The 14762-nt window shown below is 35.5% G+C and overlaps 1 long non-coding RNA gene across 9 annotated transcripts in view; it reads right to left on the minus strand.

The window, feature by feature from the left end:
* LOC141423210 (uncharacterized) overlaps positions 1-14762 on the minus strand; it is a 171074-nt gene that overhangs the window by 67992 nt on the left and 88320 nt on the right. The window lies entirely within an intron of this gene.

Below are 14762 nucleotides of genomic sequence, written 5' to 3' on the forward strand. Positions count from 1 at the left end.
AAAAGAAATAAAGCAAATAATAGTTTTCTCAAGATCATGTGCTGCCATTATGATTGCCATAGAAAATTACTATTATATTGGTCTGGTAACTTTGAAAATGAGATTTTAAACCAAATGAGTTTTAAGCTAATGTTCTGAAATTAATTTATGATCAGAAGTAAATATTGAGAAGAAGAATAATGTTTATCGCTCTGGGCAGTGCAATAATAAATGATCATAATAATTATGAGCAATGATACAAGTTAAAACAAGCAAAAGTAACACATGTATGACTATGTAAGGCTGAAAATATTTATTTCAATATCTATTGTTATGAGTTAAAATCACTTCATGCTGAAAACAAGTCAAAACAGTTTGGATTGCTTTGGCCAAGTGCCTCTAAGAAAATGCAAAAGATGTTTAAAGATACTACTGAATGACATTTCAGAAGATCAACACATTTTGACAGAACTGCCTATTTAGTGATGCCAGAACTTCTGAGAATATTAAGACATTGGGTCAGACACTACTCTGCATTAAAATGTTAACAACTCAAAACCTGACTAGGTTTTCCATCACAAACAGAAGATAAGGGTCTTTGTAACTGTTATCACAAAGGGCTATCTTTCTGACCCACTGATTAGGAAAAAAACTTTAACAAGTTTCAAAGCCAAAATATAAAACCCAAAAGAAACACGATTTCTCAGAGTGGTCTATCCTAAAGAAACCCCAATCAACCTCTTTGCAAAACTTGATCAAAATTGAAGATATCCGGTTCTATTAACTCATATATGATAATCACAAAATACAATCAACAAACTAGGAATCAGAGACAAAGTGCTTAAAATAATGGTTCTGGAATGAGTGTGCCTGCGTGCAAACCCTGTCCACAACACATCCTGGCAGTATGGCAATTGTAACAGTAAAAGTCCTTTTGTGTACTTCTGCAGAACTGAAGGAGAGTATGCACATTACATTCTTCAGCAATGCCTGGCACATCATATCTCCTCAACTTCTCAGTAATGCGGAGCTGCTACATGTATTGGGGTTAAGAATTATGAAGGTAATGGGTAATTTTGCAACCTCAAAAGCCAGAAATTTCTATCTTCTGTTGGTAGGTCTGAGGTTTGAACTCAGGTCTTTTTGCTTGCAAAGCAGGCACTCTACCATGTGAGCCACACCTCCAGTCCGACCTTCCCAAGCCTATGAATCACAAAGGATAAAATTCTGCAAGTTTGTTAGGTGCTGCCTCTGTAGCCGACAGTACCTTTACCTTGGAGTAATTTACTGCAGTTCACAGGCGACCTATTCTTATTTTTTACTTCTATTTTTCTATATCCAATAATGTCATCCAGAAGTTTTCTATGATCTGGATCTGTTGTGTGTGTTTGTGTGTGTGTGTTCCTGGGGATTGAACCCGGCACTTCCCAAATGCTAGGCAAGAGTTCTACCAATTGAGCCATACCCTCAGTCATTTTGTTTTTATTTTGTTTTTGAGATAGGGGTTCCCTAACTTTGCACAGACTGGCCTTGAACTCCTGATCCTCCTGCCCCTACCTGATGAGTAGCTGGTAATAAGTAACATGACTCCTAATCTAGGTCTTTGTCTCTTTTTTATACATATTAGATTTCATTTATTTTTGTTGAATACCAACTTTTATTTTTTCTCCTAAATTCAAAGTACACTAATTTTTCAGTGCTTATATCATTCTTTCAAAAGTATAATATATTAATAACATTTATGTTCATGAGTAAGTTATGTATTTTCCATTGAACATGCTAATGAAAATGAAATACTTTGATACACAGCAGGGAGATGCCAAGTGCAATATTATAAAACCACACCCACCAAATTCCCAGAATTTTTGTTTATCATCATCAGTTTTAGAATCATGGGTTTTAAAAGTCAAAGGGAACATAGTAGTCATCTAGTTTTCATTTTTACCTACAAACTTTGTAATTAATCAAGCTGAAAATGCAAATCAAATTCATCAACTGAATTCTGAGCCATTTCTGCTAAAATGTATCAGAATTTAATCACATGAGAAAAAGTTTACAAATTATGGAAAGCAATGTACTAAATAGGTAACATTATTTAATATACACATACAAAGCATTATTCTTTTTAATGATATTTATATGTATTCTTCCTCAGCTAAAATATTAGTATTTCTTTCTAACATTTTTAAATTCTAGGCATTTCTTGTCTCTTTGTCTAGCTTGTTCTAGAACTTCTATTTAAGTTAATCATATAATTATATGATTCTGTGAATCATATAATCTCATCTAGAAATCGATGAGATACTTGTTTTAATGATTCAATGAAAACTAAACTAAAAGTTTCCACATAATTTGTTTTGCATTTTAATTTTCAAATTAATTATTTCTAGTAATATCTTAGCATATATTCTGTACTTAAGAAAATGTGTGTTATTTGTACAGATTTAATGTTTCAAGTGTTTTGTGAATGTGTTAGGTTCCAAGTCAAGTTGAATTTTGGACTCAAATACAAGATAAGAAGCTTCAGTCATTCTTTATCTGCAAAGGTGAGAGTTGTTTTAGGGACCTATGTTCTAGAAGAAAAGTAAGAAGGGACAGAGGTCGACATGAGAAGGGGATCAGGAACCAGTGTAAAGATCAGTTAGAGATAAATCAACTTGGGTTGTAACACATTTGTACATGGAAGCAATGCTAGGAATCTTTCTGTATAGCTATCCTCAACTCAACTAGAAGAAAGGTTTTGTCTTCCTTATTATGCTTGTGACTTCTCTTCGACAAAATTAGAGATAGGGGCAGAACAGGTTCTGCCTGGGAGCAAGGGGAAGGGGAGAGAGAGTGGGGGGTGGGTGGAATGGGGGACGGGGAGAAATGACCCAAACAATGTATGCACATGTGAATAAATGAATAATAATAATAATTTTTAAAAAAAGAAAAGTAAGAAGGGAAAACTTCGAATGGGGTAAAATGTTCTGAACTCCTAATAATGAAACATCTTGCAGCTGGCATGAATTTTCCTTTTGATGATCATAAAAGCATTAATATGAGATTTAAAGACTTTTTTATCTCCTTTTGAGTGTTCATAATTCACTGATATAAACTTTGAAAAGTTTCATCAAACGTTTTCCCCAGAGTCTCCAAATACCAAGCTACTTAAAAGTGTATGAAATGTCACAAGTAATGTCAAGAATAACTGTTCCTAGTTATTTTTCTTCATTTTGGCACTTCTTGTATTCCTTAATTTGTAGATCATTGCATTTTTAAAAACGATCTAATATAGCTTTAAGTAATTGTTCTAAGAATTTTTGACTGTCTATTACATATTATATATATATATATATATATATATATACATATACTGTTTCAAACTTATATTCTAAAGTTTACTTTGTAAGTAAACCTAGATCCTACTTAAACCAAACTTTTTTTAAATATTGAATTGAATTAAAACTCTGATTTGAAACCATGCACAGCTCATCCACTGGAGTTGACATGTCAGTCACAAACAGTCACAAACAAGATAATAGCTAATAATTTCTATATCAGATTTTTAGCCAGCTGGCTCTGAAGTCTTCAGAGAATGTTCGTGTCTCTGTTCAGAAACTGTCAAACACTGAAAATAAATAGCATTTCCAACCCCACCCCCTACACATTCATCCCAGGCACACACTAGTATAAATGAAAAACTGATAGTTCATTAAATTTGTGGTTGGTTTGGAGTGGGGATGGGGAAGTAGTGATGGTGGTGGTGGTGGTGATTTGAAGGAAAAAAGAATTATTTTTTCCACTTACTATTAGAAGTACAAGACTTGTAAGTTGTACAGCCATGTAAGTAAACACAAAAACGATAAAATAAAATTTAAAAAAAGAAATATTCTCCCCAAAGTAAAAGTTGTGATATGACATCAAGTGCTTGCTTTTTACTCTTTTCCCCTTGCATCCTGATAAATTTTGGTTATCCTCATCCTTCAGGGTCTTAAGCAAAATCATATTTCTTTAACTTATTCCAAGGAAAAATCTAAAATAAAATAGAAAATTGACTCTTCTGATGAACTCTCTAGCATGATATGTGATGGCAAACTTAGTTATTGTCAAGGTCACATTATTAGAACTGAGGTCAGGCCCCTGTCTGTCCTTTTCATCATTGAATTCTTATCAATTCTGTGGCTATAATTTGGTTATTCATTTACATTGTTCTTGAGGATAAAAAAGGTTCTGGCAATATGATATAGTCTGTGTATAAGCTTCCTTCATAAATCTAATTTTTATAAGATATACCTATGCAATTCTTTCTGAGCTGAAAAAACATCCACTTTTGGGAACTGTGAAGTTGGAATATGGTTTCTATATTTCCATGACCTTTGAGGGATGGTCAGTATATCTTCACCTAGTTACATGTTTCATTTCACTGTGGGACTTCCTTTTATGGGAGGGAGGGAGGAAATGACAGGGTCTCACTATGATCCCAGGCTGGCCTAGAACTCATGTTCCTACCACCTCTGTCTCCTTTGTTGCTGGCATTATAGGAGGTCCCCATCATGTTGATGAACTTATTTTCTTTTTGGGGGAGATGGGTAAACTTTTAAATTTTATTTATTTATTGATATATTACTGTTGTGCTAGGGGTACATTGTGACATTTACAAAAGTTCTTAGAATATATCATAGTTGAATTCACTCTCTCCATCCTTTATCCCCCTCCCTCCCATTCCTGGAATAGTTGCAGCACACCTCATTTTTTCCATTTCCATACATGAGTACATAACATTTCCATTACATTCAGCCTCCTTTACCCTTTCTTTATATCCTCCCCCCTCCCACTAGTACCAACTCCCAGACAAGACCTGTTTTACTTTCCTGTTCTCTATTTTTAAAAAAAGACATTTTTGTTTGCTTATGATAATTCTACTGGGAATTTCCTTGTGACATTTCCACATATGCATGTATTATGACTTGAATTGGTTCATGTCCTCTGTTTTATAACTCAAGGCATAATAAAGATACTTGCACACCAATGTTTTTTGCAACACTGTTCACAGCAGCTAAGCTGTGGAAACAGCCCAGATGCTCTACAGGTAATAAATGGATTAAGAAAAAGTGATATATAAATATAACACAATGGCATTTTATAAAATCACAATGGACTTTTATTCAGTCATAAGAAAGAATGAAACTATGTGGTTTGAAGGTAAATGAGTACAACTGGAGGATATCATGTTAAATGAAATAAGCCAGGCTCAAAAAGACAAAGGCCTCATGTTTTCTCTCATGTGGGAGAGAGACACAATACAAATACAAGCAATAGTATGAAAAACAGATCACACTAAGAGGAGGTCACTAACGGGAGAGGGAGAGTAAAAGAAGGCGAATATGGGTAATATACTTTCTATATATGAATGAATATAGAATTTTTCAACTTGTTGAGACTTATTTTCTTAGCAGCAAATTTCCAACTGTATTTAGCCTTGTCTTTGATTTAGGTTCTAGTCATGGGCCACTATAACTTCATTGATTTATCTATTTTCTTCCCAGATTTCTTGCAGTACTGTGGGCTCTGTGTCTCTTATGTTATCTTCTTGGCCTAATGACCTGTTTTCATTTTTTCACTGTCATAATACTCAGATGTTTCTGGTTTCAGTAACTCATAGGTGATTCCCACTGTACTGACTGTGCCTTGTACTGATGAGAGTATGAATCAGTCAAGTTCCTTTTTTAAAATTTAAGTATAGGGCTTAGATTTTGGCAATCTACCAATAAAAATTCTTCATTTAGAAATAAAACAAATAAATTAGATTTGTTATGGTCATGGTATGAACTCTACCCAGTGTTACTAGAAATCCCATTACCAAACAGGCAAAAGTTAACAAATCTGGTTTTAGTTTGTGATAAAGTATGTGACTATACTGGAGTAAAAGGAAAACAATGTCATACTAGCTACCCAGGTCAATGAGAATGCCTTGTTTTACATACCAGGAACAAAACAAACAAACAAAAATCTCTTTGTTGAATAGGACATTTTGGAAAGACTAGTAAAAGAATTATTTTTCAAGGTTATGAAACTTCCATAAATGTTAATTTTACATTATGCCTGTAAATATCATTTTATCTACACTACCAGCACAAAGCCATCCAATGATCCCATAGACTAGGGCTCCTGAATATTGAATGATATGTTTTCCTGTGAGAGTCAGTGTGGTGTGAAGGAGAGTTTCAACACATTAGTGTGTTGAGAATTGGACATTCCTGGGTCCCCAATTTGTAAGTAATAAATACTTATTTATTTTGGTGGGACTGGATTTGAACTCAGGACTTCATCTTGCAAAGCAGGCACTCTACCACTTGAGCCACTCCTCCACTTCATTTTGCTTTGTTTATTGTAGAGATAGGGTCTCTCAAACTATTTGCCCAGGTTGGTCTCATACTGCCATCCTCTTGATTTCAGCCTCCCAATTAGCTAGTTTTACAGAAGTGAGACAACAGTGCCCAGCAATCTGTCACTTTTTAAATGTGTAGTCTCCTTTTCTCTCCTCTCCTCTCCTCTTCTCTTCTCTCCTCTTTCCTCCTCTCCTCTCCTTTCTTGGACTTCCTTAGCTACAAAATGGGTGTAAAAGGTGTGAGAAACATACCCAAGTAATGCTAATATTTTTATAATTATACCCCCACAAAAGTAAAAAAAAAAAACATCCCTGACATAGTGCCTCACCCCTGTAATCCCAGATACTCATGAGATTCAGATTGATAGGATTATGGTTTGAGGCTAGCCCTGGCAAAAAGTTATTGAGACTCCATCTCAATAAATAAGCTGGGTATAATGGTGCATGCCTTCCTAGCTGTGCAGGAAGCTACAGAGAGGAGGATCTGGTGGTGCAGGATGGACTCTGGCAAAAATGTGAGACCACATCGAAAACATAATCTAGAGCAAACAAAGTGCTGAAGGTGTGGCTTAAATGGTGAACACTGGTCTAGCAAGCTTGAGGCCCTGAGTTCAAATCCTGGCACCAACCAAAAAAAAGTTACAAAATCATAGGCATGATAAAACATTGTGGAAGCTATTGGTGAGGTAAAATTTTAGCTATTTCAGATCCATCACTAATAAATAAGTCTATGCATGGTAGAAAGACACACTAGTGCTATACATTGGAATTAGGGTAATTCTGTCATGGTTTCAAGGATCTCTAATATCCATCTTTCATTTCTTGGGGAATATTAGATAAGTAAACTGAACAAAACCTCCTTTTACTTTGATCTTGACTAAGTGTTTTGTACTTCTAGAATTGTGGAGGAATATGATAAAAATAGAATAATCGTGTGAAAGTATAATTAGTATCCTTTACTTGTCTGTACTTTTCTCATGCTATAGTGTGATGTAGTTATGTCCTTTCATTTCTCTCTCTAGCAAAAGAAAAGGACTAGTACTAATTGAGAAAAATACTAATAGACTATCCTGACACATTTTGGTATGCATGGTTTAATTAGCCTTCAAAGGACAGGATGGGTGCTGTTGGTGGCAAGTAAACTATGTGTCGACTTCATTTGATTCATCTACAATAGCTACCAGGCAGAATTATGCATGTCTCTTCCATCATGATAATTATTCCACTTTGTAGAGATTGATTATACAAAAAAAGCGACTTTCCCAAATTTCTCAGTACTTATACAATACAATAATAGACAAAATAATAAATGCATAATAAAACCATGTGTGAATAAATGAGCGGTGGGCAGTGGAAATATGGAGAATCAGATGAATCTTCATATCCTGAGGTCTTACCATGGAAAGCAAGAAAAAATGATAAGTCCTGGGAGAAGGAGAAGAGACTCTCCAGATGGAAAGAATAGCATCAAAATAGGATGTAGCATATTGGAAGCAGGTCTTGAACAATGAAGATGCTATGGGTGACAGAAGACGAAAGGAAAGGATCTTCATGAGGAAGCAGTTGATTAAGAAATGATAGTCTAGCAGACTGGTGGGGTGATGGTACAGCAGCCCTAAGATATTGAAATTCAAGAAACTTAAAGGAGGAAGAAGAAGGGAAGATGAATCTGGTAGCACAGATCAGCAAAACAAGAGAATAATGCTGCAAAATTTTAAAACTGCAAAAGAAACAATCACAAAAAGATGTTACTCACCAGAAAAAGTACAATTGGTAAACAAACAAGAAAATTCCTTAAATTTCCAGTATCCCAAATGAATACCATTTGTAACAGCAAGATTTTAAAGTATCTTTCTGTTCTAATTTTCAAAATTAAAAAATCATCCTTCCATGTTGCAAGAGATGGATGTTGGTTATTTTTCCATAAATTATAATAGAGTACTGAAGTCATTTTTTAAATTGATTAAAATAAACCTTTAACGATGTGTCAGTGAGGACAGCAAGGAAGGGACAGACAAGGGTGAGTGGTAAATTACAAAAATGCAATTAGTAGGGTTTGAGGTTGTTAGGGAAACACAAAAATAAAATGTTCACTATTACTCTCATATTTGGTCTTCACATATAAAAGTGTTTAGAGTATTTGCAAAGCCAGGAGAAACACACTTTATATGTTTGTGCTCACAATGCAATTAATTAGACAAGAGGTGTTTTGACCTACAAAGCCTTCAGTTGGATTGCCAATCATGTTACCACAAATAGCAAATCTTTCCCAAGCTCAAGAAAGAAAAGATATTTGCAATAAGCTGTGCCATTTGCTCACTATAAAAAACAAGATTTCTTCCTTGTCACCACTTGCCATAACTCAGTTACTTTACTAAACAGTGATATTACCCCCTTTGGAAGAAAGACCTTGTAAATTGTGATGTACCCTTGCTGACAGTAGAGATATTTCATACAGCACACAAAACAATATCAGATCATGAAAGAGGTTTGTAACTCAAGGCCCAATTCATTCTATGGTGTTTTGCTGTAACACAGAAGCTGTATCATATTTATGGTAATTAAAAATTCTTTGCACTTGGAGAAAAAAATTCAAAGAATGTGCTTTCTGAACAAAAAAAATAAAAATGATTACTACCACAGTTTACCAATTTATTTCCTCTGTTGATAAATGAATCACTGTTTCTCTTAGCAGACACTTCAAAAACAAACAAAGCTTGAATTTTCTGAGAAGGGAAATTCTAGGACTTTAGACAAAACTAAGCAATAAAAATAAAAAAAAGTAAATTTGCCATTAAATGGAGAGAACAGAGGAAAAGACAAAAACAAGGCAGGAATAATTCTCCTGTGTGCACTCATCACAAGCAGTATTCTATTGCCACTTAAAGTGAATTATTTCTTAGTGGAGAAAAACAAAACAAAGCACAGCTATCGCCCCAAGACTCAGCATTGAATAATCAACAAGGGCTATGCCAGAGGGAAGGTGTTAACAGGACCTCTCAGATGTTATTATTTTTGTTGTTTTCAGTACACTGCTAAAACAAAATTCCAGTTACAGCATTCAAACAAATTTATTTCCAAAAAGTAACATTATGAAGTTCTTATTATGTAGATGAACTTTGTAGTGATGCCATATGAAAATTATCTTACTAATAATGTAAACATAATATTTAACCTCAAAGTCCAAGAGACTTTTTCATTAGGAGATTGAAAATTGAAAACACAGAGAAAAAGCAAGGAAGGAGAAAATTGCTTTTAAAATCCACAGACATAACAAAAAACACAGAATGTCTAGCCATCTCAGTGTGTAATATATACAGCACCCTGTGAGGACCTGGTGGCACAGATTATTATAATGCAGACGGAGGAGGGACTGTGAGTTTGCCACCCCCTCATACCGATTCTGCTCTTCTGTGCACCTCTTAATATGCAGAATTCTCAAATCTATTTCGATCACTTTCCCTAGCATGGAATTCATTACTTAAAGAGGAAATAATGTCCATTTCAGTAGAATTCATTTTTTTTCCTTGTATTAAGTCAAACTTTTTTTCCAATAACTGTCATCCATTAGTCCTAGTTCTAAGACTTGAGAATCACAATTATGAAATTGAAATTCTCTTTTACGTGAAAGATAAGACTTGAGCAATATATCCCCATTGAATCTTTTATTTCATAGAAAATTATGTCATCAACACAAGAATGGTTTTGAAAGCTGGGTGTGGTGGAGCATGCCTTTAATTCCAGCACTGGGAAGTCTGAGACAGGAGGACCACTAATTCCAGGCCATAGTGCATTGAAGGGCATCCTTCAATTTAGTTCAATAACAAGATTAAGCTAAATAAATAACTAGAATGGTTTTGAGTACTCTGCCATTCTGTTAGTTCTAGACTGGTGTTTAGCTTGTGAAGTCTGTCAAAAATTGAGGTTCCAAGACAGACACACACACACACACACACACACATACACACACATACACTTGCAGGGTGGTATTGGGGATTGAATTTAGGTCCTTATGCTTGCGAGGCCACAATCCACTAAGCCACAATCCAAGGAACCAAGACATAAACGCAAGATTACAGTGCAAATGGTACTGATGACTGCCATAATCCTGTAAGGCACATTAAATATATCTAAATTTGTGTAAGTCTCATAAGCTCAGCCATAGCCTATAATAGTAATCAAAACTGGCACTGTCCGTAGTTAAAGACTCCCAAGTAAACACCCCTCTCTTCAATGTTCAATGGAAATAATTAAGTAATTACCACCCTTCTTTTTATTTTGCCTGGCAAACTCTTACAAAAATTTCCTCACTGTTTCTCCTCCTGGCTCACAGCCTCATTTTCTCCTTTTCCTATTATCACATTGTGACCTTGCGCCTCTCAAGCCTATTGAACTCCCGTGACCTCCATCTCTACTACAACTCAACCACTTACTGACAGGTCCACAGACTAGTTATGTCATTCCTCCTTGAAATTGCTTCTCTTCCAGCCCTCATGTTGCTTTCAACATGAACATCCCTGCTCTCCATAGAGCCCACAGAACCTGACTTAGTCTTTGTTATGATCTTCATGCCTTTGATCTCTCCATGTGGATCGCCTGTGTGTCCATCATGCCCTTACGATTTCACTTTTCTTTTAACTCAGTTTGCAACTTCTTATTAAAGCTGTTTGAGAAGGTTTGTGCAATGTATATCTATAATGTCTCTTGCAGGGTCCATACTTCTTTCCCTGGGAAATTCTCACTATCTATGCACTAGATAAAAGTGCATGCCTAAAGGGAAAAATATCTTTCAACTTACCAATTTCATTAGAATGCAAGTGATTTAAACTTCACTGTTGATTCTGTATTTCATTCCCTATAGCAACAGATCCAAACCTTCCTTAACATCGAAGTCCTCAACCTTGCCAGGAACATAAATTTTAACAGATGAATAAATGATCTCATCAACAATTCACTGAATTTTTCACAACCACTTGGCATGCGAATTTCTCAATTTCGCTGCTCCCCTAAGATTCTGCCTGTATTTTCACTGCACTTTTATTCCTTCATATCAATTTTTTTAGAGGTTAAAATGCAAAAGTTTAAGTTTCTTTATATTTTGTTTAACATCTTCCTGCCTAGAATAATATTCTATCAATTATACATTTTGCCTTTTATTTTCAGTCTCTGTACTAGATTCGTATTCTTTGCCCATAAATATGCCCAAATTTCTGTATCTTTTAAACAGTTATCTCTTAAATCTTTTATGTCTTCATCTATGAATTTGGTAAAAATTATTTGTAGCTTTCTATTTCCTGGGAATATTACCAGCTTTCAGTAAATGTCCATGAACCCTCCTTTGGTGTGTCAATTACATTATTCATTGCTGTACATGCCCTGGATTTTTGTCCCTAGGTGTACTGTAATCACCCTAAGAATGAGGTTTTATCTTTCTATTTTGAATAATACCTATTGAATCATCTTTTATTTTTGCTGGGTAAATTGAATTGCTTTTTAATGATATTTTATATCTTATGCCTAAAAACTTTCATGTGAAAAATATCCAGAAATGTGCAAGTACTACTCTACTAAAAGAAAGACAGTTGAGAATTTTAAAAAGAAGTAAGGAAAAAAAGAAGAAAGGGAGGAAGAAAAGGAGAATGGGAGAATGGAAGGGAGGACAAGTTGAAGGGAGAGAGGAAATAAGGCAGGAAGGACCAGATTAAGAATTTAACTATGAGTTTTTTTCTTTGTATTATTCATTGAGAGGATTCAAACTCAGACATCATACTGGTGAATTTTATACATCTAGAATTAAGAAGTTGTAGAATATGCAATGACATTAGATAAAACATAAACAGAGATCACAAGTTGATTTATTTAACTTCCTTTACATAATTTCAAATCAGGCTTCTATGGATCACAGAAGAGCTGATACAAACTCTCTTTTATTTTTTTTTTTTCATTTTTCTTTTATTATTCATATGTGCATACAAGGCTTGGTTTATTTCTCCCCCCTGCCCCCACCCCCTCCCTTACCACCCACTCCACCCCCTCCCGCTCCCCCCCTCAATACCCAGCAGAAACTATTTTGCCCTTATCTCTAATTTTGTTGTAGAGAGAGTATAAGCAATAATAGGAAAGAACAAGGGGTTTTGCTGGTTGAGATAAGGATAGCTATACAGGGCATTGACTCACATTGATTTCCTGTGCGTGGGTGTTACCTTCTAGGTTAATTCTTTTTAATCTAACTTTTTCTCTAGTTCCTGGTCCCCTTTTCCTATTGGCCTCAGTTGCTTTAAGGTATCTGCTTTAGTTTCTCTGCATTAAGGACAACAAATGCTAGCTAGTTTTTTAGGTGTCTTACCTATCCTCACCCCTCCCTTGTGTGCTCTCGCTTTTATCATGTGCTCATAGTCCAATCCCCTTGTTGTGTTTGCCCTTGATCTAATGTCCACATATGAGGGAGAACATATGATTTTTGGTCTTTTGAGCCAGGCTAACCTCACTCAGAATGATGTTCTCCAATTCCATCCATTTACCAGCGAATGATAACATTTCGTTCTTCTTCATGGCTGCATAAAATTCCATTGTGTATAGATAGCACATTTTCTTAATCCATTCGTCAGTGCTGGGGCATCTTGGCTGTTTCCATAACTTGGCTATTGTGAATAGTGCCGCAATAAACATGGATGTGCAGGTGCCTCTGGAGTAACAGTCTTTTGGGTATATCCCCAAGAGTGGTATTGCTGGATCAAATGGTAGATCGATGTCCAGCTTTTTAAGTAGCCTCCAAATTTTTTTCCAGAGTGGTTGTACTAGTCTACATTCCCACCAACAGTGTAAGAGGGTTCTTTTTTCCCCGCATCCTCGCCAACACCTGTTGTTGGTGGTGTTGCTGATGATGGCTATTCTAACAGGGGTGAGGTGGAATCTTAGTGTGGTTTTAATTTGCATTTCCTTTATTGCTAGAGATGGTGAGCATTTTTTCATGTGTTTTCTGGCCATTTGAATTTCTTCTTTTGAGAAAGTTCTGTTTAGTTCACCTGCCCATTTCTTTATTGGTTCATTAGTTTTGGGAGAATTTAGTTTTTTAAGTTCCCTGTATATTCTGGTTATCAGTCCTTTGTCTGATGTATAGTTGGCAAATATTTTCTCCCACTCTGTGGGTGTTCTCTTCAGTTTAGAGACCATTTCTTTTGATGAACAGAAGCTTTTTAGTTTTATGAGGTCCCATTTATCTATGCTATCTCTTAGTTGCTGTGCTGCTGGGGTTTCATTGAGAAAGTTCTTACCTATACCTACTAACTCCAGAGTATTTCCTACTCTTTCTTGTATCAACTTAAGAGTTTGGGGTCTGATATTAAGATCCTTGATCCATTTTGAGTTAATCTTGGTATAGGGTGATATACATGGATCTAGTTTCAGTTTTTTGCAGACTGCTAACCAGTTTTCCCAGCAGTTTTTGTTGAAGAGGCTGCTATTTCTCCATCGTATATTTTTAGCTCCTTTGTCAAAGATAAGTTGCTTATAGTTGTGTGGCTTCATATCTGGATCCTCTATTCTGTTCCACTGGTCTTCATGTCTGACAAACTCTCTTTTAAGTCAGGAATGCTTTTCTCCAATGAAACAGTAAGAGTCAAGTACGTTTTTCAGTTACCAGAGGGTAGTAATGGTATTGATTTCCACTTTTCATCTTAAAATATCCATGCTATTAGCACAAGTCCATGCTCACTCTTCTAATGGTATTAGTAGAAAACAAGCAGCCATAAATTGATATTTATTATTATCAGTATTTTGCTTAGATCACTTTGTATTATTCTTCTCCATTTGCAGGTTTCACAAATCACACATCTGACTTGTTTAAACAGAAATGGTACTTCCTTACTTCTGTCCACTTCCTCTTGGAACATGCAGTTGTAGGTAGAAGATTCCTTGTATATCCTGAGAAGATTCTACTTTTCTCACCACAGGTAGTGCATGTGTGTGGGGAGGGGTGCAGTGTATACACATGTGTAAGGGTACATGCAAACATGGCTGAATGTATGTTGACCTAGTGATGGGTGTAGTTGTACCATTTCACTGCTCACTGAAGTAGAGAATTAGAACCATCCTACACTCTCAAGAATTCTTACATTCCCAATAAACTGATTTACTTAAGGTAAGAAAGAAGTCAGATAAGTTAATTCACAAGTTATAAATACCTAACCTCAAAGCAACATTGCACAACATTTATTACATCCTACTAATTATAAATGAGACTCTGAGTCCAGTGCATACTGGAGGCATGATCAAAGTGATCTGAGAAGCTGCCTATCATACAAACCATCTGAGAAGCTGCCTATCATACAAACCATCTATCAAACAAACCATCTAGGAATTCACCAGCTGTGTCTTCTCCACAGACTCAGTGGATTCCTTAAGTGACTCTCCT

This window comes from Castor canadensis, chromosome 5, assembly GCF_047511655.1.
Source record: "Castor canadensis chromosome 5, mCasCan1.hap1v2, whole genome shotgun sequence".
NCBI classification, from domain to species: domain Eukaryota; kingdom Metazoa; phylum Chordata; class Mammalia; order Rodentia; family Castoridae; genus Castor; species Castor canadensis.